The sequence below is a fragment of the Thamnophis elegans genome, chromosome 14 (genome assembly GCF_009769535.1).
Source record: "Thamnophis elegans isolate rThaEle1 chromosome 14, rThaEle1.pri, whole genome shotgun sequence".
NCBI classification, from domain to species: domain Eukaryota; kingdom Metazoa; phylum Chordata; class Lepidosauria; order Squamata; family Colubridae; genus Thamnophis; species Thamnophis elegans.
In genome coordinates, this window is record NC_045554.1 from 1,845,523 (window position 1) to 1,863,727 (window position 18,205).

Consider the following 18,205-nt stretch of genomic DNA (forward strand, 5'->3'; position numbering starts at 1 on the left):
CCTTCCTTTGTTGGAGATTTCATAAATCCGAAGTCCCTTGAACAAGGCATGATACGCACCCACTGATCATTCCTTTTTTAAAAAAAAAATATTTATGGGGAAAGGTCAGGAGAGAAAGTTAAAGTTTTGTGGTAATGTGGTATGTATTTCTCCACGGGAATCACTGGATCTAGCTTCCGAGGAGGAGGAGGAGGAGGATAGGTGGGTAGGTAAATAAATAAGGAGGAGGAAGGGAAGGAGGAGGAGAAGAATTATGGGGTCCTTGGTGGTCTCCAACCAAGGAAAGACCCTCCCCAGGAGGAATGGAGGAGGAGGAGGAGGAGGAGGAGGAGGAGGAGGAGAAGAAGAAGACAATGATGATCAATAATAATCAATAACAGTAGACTTATATACCGCTTCATAGGGCTTTTAGCCCTCTCTAAGCGGTTCACAGAGTCAGCATATTGCCCCCAACAACAATCCGGGTCCTCATTTTACCCACCTCGGAAGGATGGAAGGCTGAGTCAACCCTGAGCCGGTGAGATTTGAACTGCTGAACTGCTGATCTAGCAGTCAGCCTGCAGTGCTGCATTTAACCACCGCGCCACCTTGGCTCATATGATGATTAGGCACTCCTAAAAGGATGCCCTAAAAGTGTGATGGCAAATCTATGGCACCCGTCCACAGATGGCACACGGAGCCCTCTCTGCGGGCACACAACACATTTCCCGAGCTCAGCTCCATCGCGCATGTGTGTGCGCCTCACGCTGACCAGCTGATTTTCATTTCTCTGCTGCTCATGTGCCAGGGGGCAGGGTGCATGCAGGAGATGTATGGAGATGTGCGGGGCCCCAAAACAGGACATGCGTGGAGGTGGTGGCAGAAGGAGCATGGGGGGTTCCATGCACATGCACAGGGGGGCAAGGTAGACAGAGGGTGTTATGCGTGCATTGCAATACGGGTGGGGGCATGCACATGCACACTTTCCGCATGGGACGACAAAAAGGCATCACTGCCCTAGAAGGCTGTTCAAACTGATTTAACGAAATGTTAAGCGCTTGCCAACTGCTTCTTCCCGTCGCAAAGAAAGAACCGAATGGGGTGAGTCAGCCCGGTCTCTGCACCGAACTCCTTTATCCTGCAGAACAGCCGTGCAATTCCGAAGCCCCTGCCGTGTTGCCCATCTGGACATCTGCAGGCCAGGGGTCGCTTCTGGCCGGCTTTACTGCTGGTTCGCTCGTACGCGAGCTTTGTGCGTGCATGGGCTTTGCACGCTGGATGCATGCTGTGCGCGCATGCACAACTCAATTAAAATTGTCCTGCAAATGCGCTGAATTAAAAAAAAACAAGATAACGGCGGGGACGGCGGCGACCGGAGAACCGGTTTGGGGGCGTGGCAGGCCTGCGTCACTGCCACTCCCAGCGCCCCAGGCCACCACACCGCTATTGGTTTGGCCAAACCGGTAGGAACCCCCCCCTTTTGTTTCTCCTTTTGCTGTCCCCGGACGCAGGCTAAGCGGAGAGCCAGGGACGTGGCCCCCGTCTAGCCGCTCTTGGCCTGAATTCCCAACCCAGCTCTCCCTGCTTTCATTCAGCGCACAGCGCTCGCATCCGGGTTTGAATAGGGAAGCCGGAGGAGAGGGGGGGAGAACTACGTGCTTGGCCCGGATCTCAGTTTGGTTGCGCAATGGCCTTGTGGTTTGTCACCTAAGTGGGGCGAGCAGGCGTTGCGTGGCCTGGGACTTTTGGCAGAGGCGTTTCCAGGGTTGGGGGTGGTGGTGTAGAGGGGTAAAAGCTTAGAAGGCTTCCAAGATTTGGAAAAGCAGCCCAGGCGGGGTGCGGTGGGGGGGTCTTCGCGCCCTCGGATGGGGAAGGGAAGGGCACCATCCCTCCACCTGCTAAGGAGGGGGGGAGAAAGGAGGACCAGAGAGAGGCGGGCATCCTGCCAAGCCGCTCGGCAGTGTGACTGAAGGGGGTTCCTGTAATGAAAGCCAGCGTTTCTTCGGAGAGCTGACCCAGCCTCCAGTGACTGAAATCAATAAAAACAGTCGGGCGAGGGGGCCTCTCCGCTCTCCATTCTCCTCCAGTTTTCCCCTTGGCTTCGCTCCTCACTTTCTCCTCTGCAGGAAAAAGTTGAAAACTCCGATAAACTATGAGTCCTTCTGCTTGAGCTGCAAAGATTCTCTCCCCCACCTCTGGTTTTCCCCCCCCCCCCCATTTTCTTTTTCGCTTGACTGAAGGTTTGGTAAGAAGAACGGCCTTGCTGAACTTCCCGTCCCGGCAAAACTCCCTTCCTTTTTTTTCTTTTTTTTTTTTTGAAAGCAATGAAAGAATTGTTTTGGAAGCAGGAACCTGTCCAAGGGAGCGGAGAAGCATCCGGATGATCTTTGAGAGCAAGCTAAAAAAATAATAATAACGGAATAAATACAAATAAAAAGGGTGTTGGGGAAGGAAGGAGGAAATGAAACCCGGTTTAGAGCTGGGGAGGAAAGGAAACGAACAAACCAGCCAACCAGAAACCACTGTTGAAGAGAGATGAAGGAAAGGAGATGTGGGGTTTTATTGCCTGGAAAGAATTCGCAGTTGCCGATGTGCTGAATGCTAAAATGGCTGCAGAAATGCACCGGAGGAGGAGGAGGAGGAGGTGATCCGGCCCCGAACACAGGACAACCAGTGTTAAAAAGAGTTCAGTTTCGGTTCTTGGTAAGTCCCTTCAAATCTATTTCATTTTAACCTCGCGGGTCGACGCCGGAAATCAAACAGCTCGTCTACTGTTGCCTAACCCCAAAATGCTTTCAATGTGCCTTCTCTTATTTTGTGTGTGTGTGTGTTTTCATTCTTTAAAGACCAAGGGTGTAAACAAAGCAGAATTTTTACGGAGGGTTTGGCCAAGAGAGCTGTCATCGGAAGGAAGGGCCAAGTATGCGCGGAACGCCCGAGGGAATCGATCTCTTGACTCGTGATTTGCCCTGTTGAGGTTTAACTTGGGTTACTGACACGTCCTCGGCCGAAAGGGAGCCGTGGGTCTGCCCAAGGTGGGGTTTTCATTGGGGAACATTGGGGAGACCCCAGGACGAGAAAGTTGCAATGACGAAGGACGCCGTGAGGATGGAGATTTTTTCCGATGCGTGTGATACAATCCTTAACTGGAATAGCATCTTGCTTTTAAGTAGAATAACGCTTGTGTGGAATGCTACGGGGCTTCCCGCTTGAGCAGGGGGTTGGACTAGAAGACCTCCAGGGTTCCTTCTCAGTCTATTATTCTGGGATTCTGACTACTTTTCACCACATGGAGACTTTTGAAAAGGTGAACAAAAGGAATTTGCTCGTTTGTCCTAGGACAAATGTAATGTGGGATAAGTTTAACGAAAAGAAGGACTAGGGGTGACATGAGAGCAGCATATCAGTATTTGAGGGGCAGCCACAGAGAAGAAGGGGTCAACTTATTTTCCAGAGTATCAGAAGGCAGGACAGGAAATTAGGAGAGGAGGAGAGAAGCTACCTGGAATTAGAAATTCCCTGACAGTGACAAGAATTAATCAAAGGAAGAACTGGCCTCCAGAAGTTTTCAAGAAGAGACTGGACAGCTATTTGTCTGGAATGAGAGAGAGAATCTCCTGCTCGGGCAGGGGCTGGACTAGAAGACCTCCAAGTTCCCTTCTGTTATGCCACTTTTCCTCTCTCTATACAACTGTGTAGCCCAGCCAAATAATGTTATTGCCGTGAGGATAGTCAGCATCTTAGATGCGAGCGATCAATGCAAAAAGTTTCAAAAGCCTTTCAACTCTTCCTCCGATTCTCCAGACGTTTTTTGGGGGAGGCTTCTGAAGTTTTGTGGATAAATCTTGCCGCCACCAAAGACGAGGAATGAGAGGCAGACGGAGCTGGAGGGCAAATTCAGGAATGCTCGGCTGGAGGACGAAGTTCTCATACCAGCCACCGGGATATTTTTTCGCATGACTGGAAATCTGGCTGACCAGAACATTTTGCAGGACTCAGAATACAAGCATCCTCCTTTTGATGTCGTTCGGGTGCCGTTCGAAATTACGATGGCGCTGGGGGGGGGGGGGGAAATGGCCCAGGGCCGTTTTTCACACTTATGACCGTTGCAGCCTTCCCAGGGTCATGTGATCCAAATTCAGGTGCCTGGCAATGGATTCATATTTGTGACGGTTGCAGCGTCCTTGGGGGGGGGGAGTCACTGCAGTGATTCACTTAACAAGAGCGGAAAGAAACTTTATAAAACAGGGCAAGACTCACTTAGCAACTGTCTCGCTTAGCGATGGAAACTTTGGGCTCAATTGTGGCCGTAAGTCAAGGGATGTTTGTCCTTTCCATCTTTGCAAGCGGGATGTGCATGGAGCATCTTTGTGGTCTGGGTTGTTATATGACCCTCTGTTTCAACCTGAACATGTTTCTCTTCCACTGAAGAGGCTTCCTGCATGCCGTCTCTGAGTTGACTTCCCTTGAGCAGAGATCAACGCCCAAGAGATGGACGGTTCCTTGGGATTAGATGCTTCTTCTGCTTCTTCTCCCTTCTCCTTATTCCTTCTTCTCAATTCTAGATGTCCTCCTCCTCCTCCTCCTCCTCCTCCTCCTCCTCCTCCTCCTCCTCCTCCTCTCCTCCTCCTCAATTCTAGAAGTCTTCCTCCTCCTCCTCTTCTTCTCCTTCTCCTCCTCAATTTTAGAAGTCTTCTTTCTCCTCCTCCTCCTCCTCCTCTTCTTCTTCTCCTCTTCCTCAATTCTAGATGTCCTCCTCCTCCTCCTCTTCTCCTCCTCCTCAATTCTAGAAGTCTTCTTCCTCCTCCTCTTCTTCTCCTCCTCCTCAATTTTAGAAGTCTTCCTCCTCCTCCTCTTCTTCTCCTTCTCCTCCTCCATTCTAGAAGTCTTCTTCCTCCTCCTCTCCTCCTCAATTCTAGAAGTCTTCTTTCTCCTCCTCCTCCGCTTCTTCTTCTCCTCTTCCTCAATTCTAGAAGTCTTCCTCCTCCTCCTCTCCTCCTCCTCCTCCTCAATTTTAGAAGTCTTTCTCCTCCTCCTCCTCTTCTCCTGCTCCTGCTCCTCAATTCTAGAAGTCTTCCTCCCCCCTCCTCCTCTTCTCCTTCTCCTCAATTCTAGAAGTCTTCTTCCTCCTCCTCTTCTCCTCCTCCTCAATTCTAGAAATCTTCCTCCTCCTCCTCCTCTTCTTCTCCTCCTCCTCCATTCTAGAAGTCTTCTTCCTCCTCCTCCTCCTCTTCTTCTCCTCCTCCTCCATTCTAGAAGTCTTCTTCCTCCTCCTCCTCTTCTTCTCCTCCTCTTCCTCAATTCTAGAAGTCTTCCTCCTCCTCCTCTTCTCCTCCTCCTCAATTCTAGAAGTCTTCCTCCTCCTCCTATTTTTATCAACAGCCACAAGAAAATGTGCTGCTAAGTTTTGTCCAAACCGGTCCCTTTGATTTTGAAGCCATGATGTTCTTCTTCTGCCTGGATCTCCTTTGCCTTCAATCTTTCCCTGGAGGATTAAGTGAAGGATGCCGTATTTTCCGGGTGTCGCGCCCCATGTTCAAAATATTCTAACTTTCGCTTTTTCGTGGTTTTGATGATCTCCCTTGGCTTTCCCAAGTGGCTTCTCACCTCCTGGTTTCTGATTTTGTCAAGCCACCTTATACGGCCGCCTGTTAATCCACATTTCAAATACTTCTAGTCCTGCTCAATTGGTTTTTCTGCCCAAGACCAACTCCGTAGAGCAGGAGAGAAAAGACGTAACATCTGACAAGCCTGATTTTTCAGTCTTAGGCTTATGCCGTGACTGCAGAAGACTTTTTGCATTTTGAAGAATTGTATTGTATTGTATTTGGTTTATTTGTATGCCACCCTTTTCCAGGAGGGACTCAGGGCGGCGAACAACTCAAAGGGGAAAGGGAACATAAACAACAGTACACATAATTAAAATACACGAAAATCACACAGCCATACCAGTCGAGAGGGGAGGGGAACTCATCAACCCCAGGCCTGCCGGCAAAGCCAGGCTTTGACGGCTTTCCGGAAGGCCTGGAGAGAGGTGAGGGTCCGGATCTCCGCGGGGAGTTCATTCCAGAGGGCCGGAGCTGCTACAGAGAAGGCCCTCCCCCGGGTAGTAGCCAGATGGCATTGGCTGGTGGACGGAACCTGGAGGAGGCTTACTCTGTGTGATCTAATGGGTCTTTGGGAGGTAATTGGCAGCAGGCGGTCTCTCAAGTACCCAGGTCCAATACCATGAAGGGCTTTATAAGTTACGACTAGCACTTTGAAGCATATCCGGAGACCGATCGGTAGCCAGTGCAGCTCGTGGAGGATAGGTGTAACGTGGGTGTACCGAGGTGCACCCACAATCGCTCGCGCGGCTGCATTCTGGACGAGTTGAAGTCTCCGAATACTCTTCAAAGGCTGCCCCATGTAGAGCGCATTGCAGTAGTCCAGTCTTGAGGTCACGAGGGCGTGAGTAACTGTTGCGAAATACCGTTCGAGTTCCCTCTATCCTTGTCTTGACTTCAGGGGTCGTGTCCCAGCTTGGATTTAGCAGAGTTGGCCAGACATGATTTGCACCATCCTATAAAGATGGTGCAGAAGCTGCAGGAGCAGCTGCTGGGTGTCCAAAGGTGGGAGTGGGCACTGCGTGGGGGGGTGGAGGAAACAGGTGGAGCATTTGTGCACAAACGTGTCTGAGCATTGGAGCTGGAGACAAAGTCATCTGTCATCCTCCGCTCAAGTGGTGGGGAAGGAACTGAAGAATGTGTCTCACACTAAAAATGTGTTCAAGATTGCTCTCCTGGAGGACAGAAGTAAAAATTTGCCGCCTTAAAATGCGATAAAAAGTATCTGCATTGTTCAGAAGACTCATAATCTATATATTATAGAGGAAAGTTTAATTTGGGCCTAGAACATCTGACGGGGCTTCATCCATCCTTATAGTAGGAAAATCTCTTTCTCCTAGAAGAACGTTGGTGCATTGGGACATGTGTGGCCATGGTTCTGTCTTCCTGGTTTCCAGGTAGCTCCTTGATAGGACAACTACTTTCTAGGTTCAACCCTTTCAGCATCTTTAGATGGGCTTGAGGGGATGATTCCTACAGGACCTCCGCTGGTCTGGGTGGACAAGACTCAGCTCAATGGTCAAGGCCTGTTTGCCTCCTTGGCCTTGAACATCTAGCCAGCTTTGGACTTCCCAACCTGCCACATAGTTGGTCCAGTCATTCAAAGCGGAGACCTTCCATCTTCTCTGGATGCTTAAAGTCTCCCCTTGGGTGTCTAATGGAACCAGACCCTCAGGTTTTAGATGAAACACCTCTAGGGTTCACGAAACAACCAAGGAGGATTTGCCAAACGTTGCCAAGTAACATTAGGTAATCCCAACATTTCTCTCCAACCAAGGATGACGTTCTCTTTTCGGTCTGGCGCTGACCAGAAGTGCTAAATCAGGGCTCTCCAAACTTGGTAAATTTGGTTCACCGACAAATGCGCGCACGACATATGCGCGTCGACAAAACCACGGCAAGAAAACCGCGATGTCAAAATCGCGCCAACAGCGCGCCGACAAAAGCGCGCCATCAACAAACAACACGCAAACAACGTAATAACCCTAGCCCTAACCTTAAACCTAACCCTAACCCTAACCCTAACCCTACTAACCCTAGCCCTTACCTTAACCGTAATCGTGCTTTTGTCGGCGCGCTGTTATCGACGTGCTGTTGTGGGCGCGATTTCAACATCGCGGTTTTCTCGCCGCGGTTTCGTCGGCACACTTTTCTCGGGCGCGCATTTGTCGGGTCACGGGTAAATTTAAGACTTGTGGACTTCGACTCCCAGAATTCCCCAGCCAGCATGGCTCTGTAATAGGCTGACTCTGTAAACTGCTTAGAGAGGGCTGGAAAGCCCTGTGAAGCGGGATATAAGTCCAAGTGCTTTTGCTACTAGTCACTGCAGCCACAGATGCTGTTCTAAACTTAACAAAAATTAAGTTGTAAACCTTGACTCAATGGTGTTTGCTCTCCTGCGGTTTTCCAGCCAGCGGTGGGCTTGGAAGGCCTAGCACCAGTAGGGTGGCCTTCCAAATATTTTGAAAAATACTGTATCCTGTCCAAGAGATTTGGCCAATATTTAATTTCCAAAGAGAGCTGTGAGAACTCTAGTTTGTCCCAAGAAACCTTAAAAAGTAATGTTATACTGGAAACATTCAAAGGGTGGAAATATCTTCTCAAGGCCATGGAGGGTAGAGTTACCAAAATAAGCTTTATTAACTGCCAAGGAAATGCTTGATCTGCACTGCAGTAGTTACATAAACATTTGCACAATCATCAAATAATCTGCTTTGGTGTCCAAAACCTTCACCATGTATGAACGTTGCTGAGCTTCAGGCTAGCTTGGGGAATTCTAGAAGTTGGAATCCACAAGATGCCCAGGTTGGATGCCCTTGCTGTCCACTCAAAACTTCTGAGTTAAGCCTCAGCTCAGCCATGAATGTGCTCGGTACCTCCAACAAACATTTTTTTCTATCCGGACAATATTATAGTGGCAACCTAGGCCAGCATCTCTGTCAGGGTTCCAAATAGCATCCAAAATTAAACCTGAATCCGAGGCAAAGAATTCCTCAAAGTTCCAATTTATGAAGAGAGACATGTTGGCACAGCTGGGGAAACCTGAATCTGAAAGCTTCCCGGTTTTCCCCACCCAGTTGAAAGTTCAAGATCTTTCCCCCACACCAGGCGTGGGTTTCAACCGGTTCGCGGCGGTCCCTGCAAACCGGTTGGTCGCCGAACCAGGAAGTAAGTAACTTCCAGGAACGTCGAAGGCCCCCCCCCGCGCACGCCCGCTCCTTGACGAATTCTGCGCTTCCACGCATGTGCAGGACGCATACAGCGCCTGCGCGATCCTCCAGGAGCAGCTGGAACATCGCACAGACGCTAGTATGCATGCACGCGCCGCACGCGTGCGCGAGGACGCCGCCGGCCTCGTTCCAACCGAACCGGTTGGAACGGGGCAAGAAACCCACCCCTGCCCCACACCCACAAGTCCATCCCATGGTCCAATCTCCCACTGCCACGAAGACAGAGTCCACCCGTCCAGTTCTGGCCAGGTGCAGAGACAAAGATGACCTTGAGTTTCTAAGAAGAACGTTATTATGGCTACACATCACCCAACTCCGTATAATCCCCCTTCCCATTTTCCCACCATAGAAAGTAGAGAGTAGAAAGTGTGACAGGCCTGAAGTCCCCAATGGAAAGATGGCTTGCGGGCATGACAATCTCATTCCGGGACAACATATGTACCACCACGTAAAGCCACAATTCCTCCTACTTCAGAAGGGAATCTCTTTCGGCTGTGAGAGAATCAGAAACACACAGTACGTTTTGGTCCGAGGAAAACCCTTCGCTCAGCCATAACATGTTCAGTTATGCAAGAGGGATGCCTAGATGGACGCCTGTTTGTGCAGCCTGCAGGATTGCCAAATGCTCTTTTGCATCGCATGATTGACCCGGGAGGATAAATAAAGGCAGGAAGGAGCGTGTTGCACAAGCTGAACCTCCCATGGGAAGTCTCTCAATCTAGGTCAATGTCCTACTTCTTTTTCTTTAAGGGGAACAAGGCAGAATTATCCTCTGCGCCAACAGATGAGGTCTCCAAGGAGCTGCAAACTTTATTACTCGCAGGTGGAGATTCAGGCTTGGAATTTTTTAAATTTATTTTGTTTCAATTGTTCTTTGGCTACTTGTACCCTTCGGCCAAATGTTGGACACGCTGGTTCTGACTGGAGGCCCCAACTGGAGGTTGTGTGTCCGGATTCCAAATCGCATCCAAAAGCAAATCAGAGTCCGTGGCAAAATATTGCACAAAGTTCCAATTTATGAAGAGAGCCACATTGGCACATCTGGGAAAACCCGAATCTGTTCTCAAGGAACAGCTGGATGGCTACATCTTCGGGCATAGAGACGGAGCTGGAAAATTCTGGATGTGGCATTGCACAAGGATCAAACTACACAACAACTGGGAAGAATAATCAAGAGGAAGAGACCAACGTGCAAAGAAGGAAACGCTTCGGAATGCATGAAAAGCAACCTTCGCAGGCAAAACCTCACTTTAAGTCATTTCTACCATTATGTAGGATACCCCTCCACCCCACCCCCCCCAAACATATATTCAGAGGTTGACTAAATGCGAAGAGAACATTAAGTATATACCAGACACAGAGATAAATGCAGACAGATTTCTGGCTTTGAAAAGTTCTTTTTGGTACAGAACTCAAGAACAGGTTGCATTCACAATGGGATTCGCCCTTTAGATAAACCATGACACGCTGGGTTTTGGGTGAACAAATGGTGATTAGAGGGAGGTGCTTGTGCTCTCGGAGCGCGGATGTTTCCTCGCAGACGTTTCGTGACCCAGCTAGGTAACATCATCCGTGCTAAGAGAGTGGGGTTCATGGAGAGGAGGAGGAAGAGGAGGAGGGGTCCTTGATGATTTCCGAGCTTAGTGGCTTTCTGCAGACATTCCATTATGGGGGACAGTTTTAGAGCTCCACATAGCCGAGGTGGCGCAGTGGGTAGAGTGCAGTACTGCAGGCCACTTCAGCTGACTGTTATCTGCAGTTCGGCAGTTCAAATCTCACCGGCTCAAGGTTGACTCAGCCTTCCACCCTTCCGAGGTGGGTGAAATGAGGACCCAGACTGTGGGGGCGATATATGCTGACTCTGTAAACTGCTTAGAGAGGGCTGAAAGCCCTATGAAGCGGTATATAAGTCTAACTGCTATTGCTATTGCTATTGGACAATAAAAGCCAAACTCGGAATTACTCCAAATCAGGGAATAATTCATGAGAATTCCCCGGGGAGGGGGGGGGAACCACTAACCCCAAGAACACAAGATGTGGTGCCTCGAATTAGCTTCTCCAATGGTGTCGTGCAGACCCGTACATGGGTGCATGTTCCCCTCGCTGGCTTCCCTGTGTGAAAGCTGCCTATTCATCGTGCTTCTTAGCAATAGCAATAGCAATAGCAGTTAGACTTATATACCGCTTCATAGGGCTTTCAGCCCTCTCTAAGCGGTTTACAGAGTCAGCATATCGCCCCCACTGTCTGGGTCCTCATTTTACCCACCTCGGAAGGATGGAAGGCTGAGTCAACCTTGAGCCGGTGAGATTAGAACCGCTGAACTGCAGATAACAGTCAGCTGAAGTGGCCTGCAGTACTGCACCCTAACCAGTGCACCACCTCGGCTCTTCTGATGGCCGCGGGGGGATGCTGGATCTCAAGTGTCAGGGGATGGAGAAGTTCAACCCAGGGGCATCTGTGAAACAGCTGTGGTTCAGGCTGTCTGGCGGGATGGGCACAGATGCTCTTGACCTCATATCTGCCTGCCGACACCTACGCTCCGGGCAACATATGTGCATGCAGGAAAGCCAAAAAAGCGACTGATTTTAATTTCAGGAATGTCATGCGCCTGCACACGAATAGACAGGCGGCGTGATAAATGCCACGCATACGCTTGGTCTGGGGCATCTTGGGGGGGGGGGGGAGTTAATAGAATTCTCACAAATACTTTGAAAAAGCAACAATTTCTTCTCTCAATGCTTTCTCTTCGGGAGAATCGAGGCTCACGTCAGGAAGAGCCTGTTCTAATGGAAAGAAGGATTCTGTCCGTAGCTAAAAATAAAAGAGCATTCTCAAGACACCGGCGAAGGAGAACAGAAAGGAGAATAATGTGGCTGCGGTGTTTAATTCCAAGTGGGAGTGAAATCCAGAGAATTCTTTCCTTGGTGCATGGTTTGTAGTCTTCCCTGAAGAGTTACACCTTGGAAGAGTGCAGAGAGGAGCAACCAAGATGATTAAGGGGCTGGAGATATGAAGAACGGTTGCAGGAATTGGGTACCTCTAGTCTAGTGAAAAGAGGGACAAGGGGGAACATGACAGCAGTATTCCAATATTTGAGGGGTTGCCCCAAAGAAGAGGGAGTCAAACTATTCTCCAAGGCACCTGAGGGTAGAAGAAGAAGAAGCAATGGGTGGAAACTAATCAAGGAGAGAAGCAACTTAGAACTGAGGAGGAATTTCCTGACAGCGAGGACAATTAATCAGTGGAACAACTTGCCTCCAGAAGTTGTGAATGCCCCAACACTGGAAGTCTTTAAGAAGATGTTGGATAGCCATTTGTCTAAAATGGTATAGGTTTCCTGCTTGAGCAGGGGGTTGGACTAGAAGACCTCCAAGGTCCCTTCTACTCTGTTATTCTGTAAAGTCATGGTCAACTCCACCTTAAGAAAGAGACCCTTCTCTTAAAACGTTGTATAATACACACACATGAATTGCACTTTTGCCCACATCCTGAGTCATTAACTGCTCAAATTGTTTACATTCCACTTTAAACTGACAGGTGTTTAAAAACCAACCCCCCCCCCCCCCACCAAAGAACAATTTGTGAGATGACCCTATTTAACCTATCTCTAACCTATCCTGGGCAATTTTTCTTTTATGGAACCTGTTTTGACTGCCCGAGTTATTTTTTTCCAGCTCATTTTATGCATTCTTCGGTTGTACTTAACTTCCTGTTCATAGAGAACAACAAAACCGAGTTCAGGAAAGACCAGCCTCGCCAGTTGGGAGATCTTAAGAGCTGCGAGCGTGCTTGAGGAAATCATGTTCTTCCGTGGCAGAGATATGATGGGCTTCCTGTAGGTCGGTTTGGGGATGGGGATCAGGGAAAATTTCCATCTCCGTCCTACCTTTTGTTCCCGATACTTGAGGGGAGGAAAAGAAAAGCCACAGAGGCCAAGAAGTGGTTTCTAACCTTTCCTGATTTGAGGTCGTGGTTAATTCTTAGTGACCACATAGATGTTTCTCCAGGATTCTTTCTCTTTAAGAAAAAAAAATTACCATTTTGTTCAGACTAGAATTTTTATTTTAGAATTTGTACTTGTGTAGAGCTGAACTCTCAGAATGGGAAAGGAGGCAGAGAATAGCAAGGGAAGGAATGATGTGAGATTGGAGGAAGAATGGCATAGATCCAAGATGTTTTTACTGCTTTTTCACATAACGTCAGGAAACAGTTTGGCCCTATTATCTAAGCTATTTTTGGTATTATGATCATTTTCATCTTTTCAGACTGACATCCATCCATCCATCCATCCATTCATCCACCCACCCACCCACCCACCCACCCATCCATCCATCCAAATACCCATCCATTCATTCATCCATCCATCTATCTACCCATCCATCCATCCAACTACCCATCCATTCATCTATCTACTCATCCATCCATCCATCCATCTACCCATCCATTCATCCATCTACCCATCCAGCCATCCATCTACCCATCCATTCATCCATTTACCCATCCAGCCATCCATTCATCCATCCATCTACCCATCCATCCATCCATCCATCCATCCATCCATCCACCCATCCACCCATTGGCCCATCCAAATTTTAAAAGAAGCTTCTTTCTCTTTAAGACTCCCTACCCAAGGAAAATACTATTTATCTCAAATCCCCCTACCAATCCTTCCTAATACATCTCTACATTTGGTGGGATTCTGGCAATAACGTGAGCCATCCAAAAACAATTCTCGTTTTCACTCGGGTCATTTCCCCCCTGATATGCACGGGACCCCAGTTTGAGGGTGGGGCTATTTGGGGAAAGGGCTTGCCCAAAACCGAAGATGCCCCCATCAAAGCCTGTCAGGGGACGAAGGAAGCTCCCAGTGGATCAGCAGATTTAGACTTGAGCAAGGGATTCCTTAATAACCCCACGGTCTTGTCTGTACCTTTGAATGAGATACATATGTCAATGCAAAATTGGAATGAATGCCTTAAAGATATTATTAGCTTTAATTTATGCAGAGGAAAAAATGTTGTCAACATAAACCAGGCTACTTAAATGCCTCTTGTAATGAGTGCAAATTAACTCTAAGCAACTCTTCTCACAGCCAAGGTATTTGAAAACGATTATCCCCCCCCCCCCCCAGTAAACCCGATCCTGTCATTTCATTAACCGGCTGGCATGCACAAGTCAATATGAAATTCAGACATTCAAACAGCGCCAGTGGGAATTTCCTGCTGGTGGCAAAGGAGGTGATGTTGCATCTTGAGTGGCTGTGAATGAAAATCCTGTGCTGAACCGGGGGGGGGGGGGGGGGGGCGGCTCTCGGTCTTCTCTGTGCAGAGTGCCCAAACTCATCAAATCCTATGAAAATCCAGAAGGAAGATGTGGTTACAGGATTGGCACTTCCCTGGTGCCTCCCAGCTGGGAAATTCTTTGTGGTTAGAGCAGCCACAAAACTTCCCATCTCTGGATGGGGAGGCCCTAAAATATGGCCGCAACTTCCTCAGGGTGTGTGTGTGTGTGTGTGTGTGTGTGTGCGCGCGCGTGCGCGCGTAATGAAACTTTCCATCCAGTTGAACCTGGGAGTTTTGTAAAGTTAGTTTTATGGGTATGTCCGAAAATACCAAGTCTTGCTGCAACGACGTGTACTTAAGTGGTCTTTTTGGGTGACCAATTTGCAGCAAAACCACAAGTGGACACTCACAAACACAGCAACGGAGCTGTTTTAACGACCATCACAACTTATGATTGGGAAGGGTAAATTGAGGACTGCCTATATACTAAGGAAGTTAACCCTGGGCAGAAATAATCAGAATTCTGCCACGTGAACCTTTTGCAACGTCTACTTTATACTGCATTAGCTCAGGGGGTCAGAGGCTGAGCTTGTCGATCAGAAAGGTCGGCAGTTCGAATCCCTAGCACCGCGTAACGGAGGGAGCTCCCGTGACTTGTCCCAGCTTCTGCCAACCTAGCTGTTCGAAAGCAGGTTAAAAATGCAAGTAGAAAAATAGGCACCACCTTTGGTGGGAAGGGAACAGCCTTCCGTGCGCCTTCGGCGTTGAGTCATGCCGGCCACATGACCACGGAGACGTCTTCGGACAGCGCTGGCTCTTTGGCTTTGAAACGGAGATGATCACCGCCCCCTAGAGTCAGGAACGACTAGCACATATGTGCAAGGGGAAGCTTTACCTTTACTTTATGCTGCAAGCTCCCCAGAATTGTTCCATTGGGAGATGGGCAGTAAATAAATGTAATCAATACCAGCTCTCCATCCAACTTGACAACGTTTTGCATTAGAAAGATTTAAACGGCTTGGGACATAGAATAATCATTTTCAAGAATTGCTTGCACCCACGTGGGTTTCTCTGAATGTGAGCTGCCTCAGCCATCCCTTCTAAAACAAAATAAATAATACTGAAAAATCAGAGTTTCCCTGCTAACCTCTGGGATGGATTGACCGCATCAGCAAATATTCCACATTTTTGCTTAGCCTCACGATTTGCTGAATCATCGCAGAAAAGCTGAAAAGGTTTTCAATAACTGTCCTTTTCATAGGCTTCTCCCACGAGGGGATCGTGGAACGAGCATTGCATTCATTTACTCAGGATAACAATAAAAAAATAAAACAAGCCCAGAATTTTAGGTATTCCATCAGAGGTGGGTTCCTACCGGTTCGCACCGGTTCGGTAGAACCGGTTCGTCAAATCTATCGACCGGTTAGAAGAGGTTCCACCAGTGGACCCGGAAAGCAGGCTACACCTACAGAAGAGGTCCCAAATTTTTTTTGAAACCCACCACTGTCTTCCATGCAACCTGTAACATGGGCATCCTTTCTGGCACTATGAATAATTCAAATCTATTCAAAAGAGAGGAAAAAATGCTACCATGGGGTACCGTAAGACAGGAGGCTAATGGATTTTACAATATTTTTTTTTAAATGAAAACGTCCAGCTCAGAGCAACTTCGTCTGATAATCCCGATTTCCACATTTTCACGCAACCTCCCTTCCGAAAGAGTTTCCCCACGATTAATGTGTACAAACAGCGGAAAGCAAATCGAAGTTTAGAAGTATCTGCCCAGTTCATGTAAAGGGGGGGGTGGGGGAACCCTCACATATACACAATTTACTGTACTCATCTGCAAACATAAATGTGCTCCGTTTTGCTACGCGTAGAAAAATATGTCAATGGACAATATGGAGAATTCAAACGCGGCACAAAGCGCATCATTGAATCCGCCCCGCGATGCCAAGGCTTGCATTGACCGAGCAGGGTTTTCCGAGTGCCAGGAGAGTAAAAACGGTGGCAATTTTCTACTTGTGCAAAAAGAGAGGAGGCAGAAGGGTGAATGCCCCTCTGTTCTCAACAAAGGGCCTTGTTCTCTCGTCCCTTCGTGGAAACACGCTGGGTTTGGGTCGTTAAAAGACCAACTTTACCAAGCTATGGACGGGGTTATGAAAAGCCCACTTTACCCAGCGGAGTGAATGACTCTGGCACGAGGAAGCCCGGCTGGGAAAAATGCCATTTTGGACTTCAAGGCTCTTCAATGTTGTTTAATACAGTTCCTGACTGCACGACATGTATTTTGTGCATCAAATAGGAAGCATCTTTGCCGCTCGTTGTGGGGTTGGGAAGAAGGTTTGAAGGCGTCTGAGATGAGGTTGAATGTGAATATGACAAAGTGGTCTGGCTTTCTTTCTTTCTTTCTTTCTTTCTTTCTTTCTTTCTTTCTTTCTTTCCTTCCCTTAGTCCCACCTCCTTCCTTCCTCCCTTCCTTCTTTCCTTCCCTTAACCTTCCTTCCTTCCCTTATCCCTGCTCCTTCCTTTCTTCCCTTCGTTCTATTAACCTTCTTTTCTTCCTTCCCTTAACCTTGCCGCCTTCCTTCCTTCCCTTAAATTTCCTTCCTTCCCTTAACCTTTCTTCCTTCTTTTAATCTTCTTTCCTTCTGTTAACCTTCCTTCCTTCCCTTAGCCCTGCCTCCTTCCTTTCTTCTTTCCTTCCCTTAACCTTCCTTCCTTCCCTTAGCCGTCTCCTTCCTTCTTCCTTCCTTCCTTTAACCTTCCTTCCATCCCTTAGCCCTGCCTCCTTCTTTTTCCTTCCTTCCCTTAACCTTCCTTCTTTCCCTTAGTCCTGCCTTCCTTCCTTCCTTCCTTCCTTCCCTTAGCCCTGCCTCCTTCCTTCCTTCCTTCCCTTAACCTTCCTTCCTTCCCTTAGCCCTGCCTCCTTCCTTCCTTCCCTTAACCTTCCTTCCTTCCCTTAGCCCTGTCTCCTTCCTTCCTTCTTCCTTCCTTCCTTCCTTCCTTCCCTTAACCTTCCTTCCTTCCCTTAGCCCTGCCTCCTTCCTTCTTTCCTTCTTGCTGAGTTAATCTGGCTTCCTCACTGACTTAGTTGGTTAGAAGGTCGCAGAAGGAGATAACACAGTCCTGTCATAAGTAGGAGTCAGTTGCCAAACATCTGAATTTTAATCACGGGACCACGGGGATGTTGAAACGGTCATAAGTGTGAAAAACACTCATAAGTCACAATTTTGAACAGTCTCTAAGCTAACGGCTGAATCAAGCTCCAAAGTCATAATGTTTCATGTACACTTCACAACAAATCCAATAATTCAGATAATTAATCTCTCCCAACCGTGGGGCTGTCAGTCATTTGCGCCCACCCATTGCAAAAAATTAAACAAAACATAAATTAACCCTCAGTTTCTTTTCGAAGCTCTGTTCAAAATTCTTAGTTGTGTGGCTTTAGAGTAATACAATTCCCTCAACCAGAAAGCAAGATTACTCACTGAGTAATTTCCTTCATCGGAGGGCTGAAATCACCACTTATTTATTTGACTTATATAATCGTCCATCTCATACATGTGATTATATATTGAATTTATATATATATAAACACACCCACCCTTGCATGTATGCCAAAATATGCCCAAATGCATTCCAAACATCACATCCGTCTGTACCTGTATTTCTATGTATATATTTCAATATATACACCTATGTTGAACCACACCACCTATTTGCATTTCTAGATTGTAGATCCTGCAGAAGGAAAACTTCAAACCGAGATTTAACTAACAATGAACAGTGGAGGAAGCCCGGCGAATGTGTCAAAATTTGTTTGGAAGATTGTTCCCTGCTCTGAGTCACTGGCTTGAGATGGGGAGCTGCACAAATTGAATAAATAAATACATTTTTTTTTAAAAGTAATCCATTTTAAATTGTGGCAATCGGGTTATTCAGGGGCTGCAAATACTTGGATATGAAAAAACAAAGGTATGATTCTTTAAACCGGCATAAAAATGAAGAACAGGATTCTGTTACCACTGTATAATTTGGGTCTGTGGCATGTAAAGGAAGAACAGAGGGAGAAAAAGGATGGGAAGTTACAAGCAACATTAATAC

The 18,205-nt window shown here is 47.7% G+C and overlaps 1 protein-coding gene across 1 annotated transcript in view; it reads left to right on the forward strand.

Annotated features, from left to right (window-relative positions):
• Positions 1–1,965: 1,965 nt before the first annotated feature.
• GPR146 (G protein-coupled receptor 146) overlaps positions 1,966–18,205 on the forward strand; it is a 38,817-nt gene continuing 22,577 nt past the window's right edge. The window contains exon 1 of the mRNA XM_032230629.1: positions 1,966–2,682. The gene's annotated coding sequence lies outside the window, so the exon portion shown is untranslated. The remainder of the gene's footprint in view (positions 2,683–18,205) is intronic.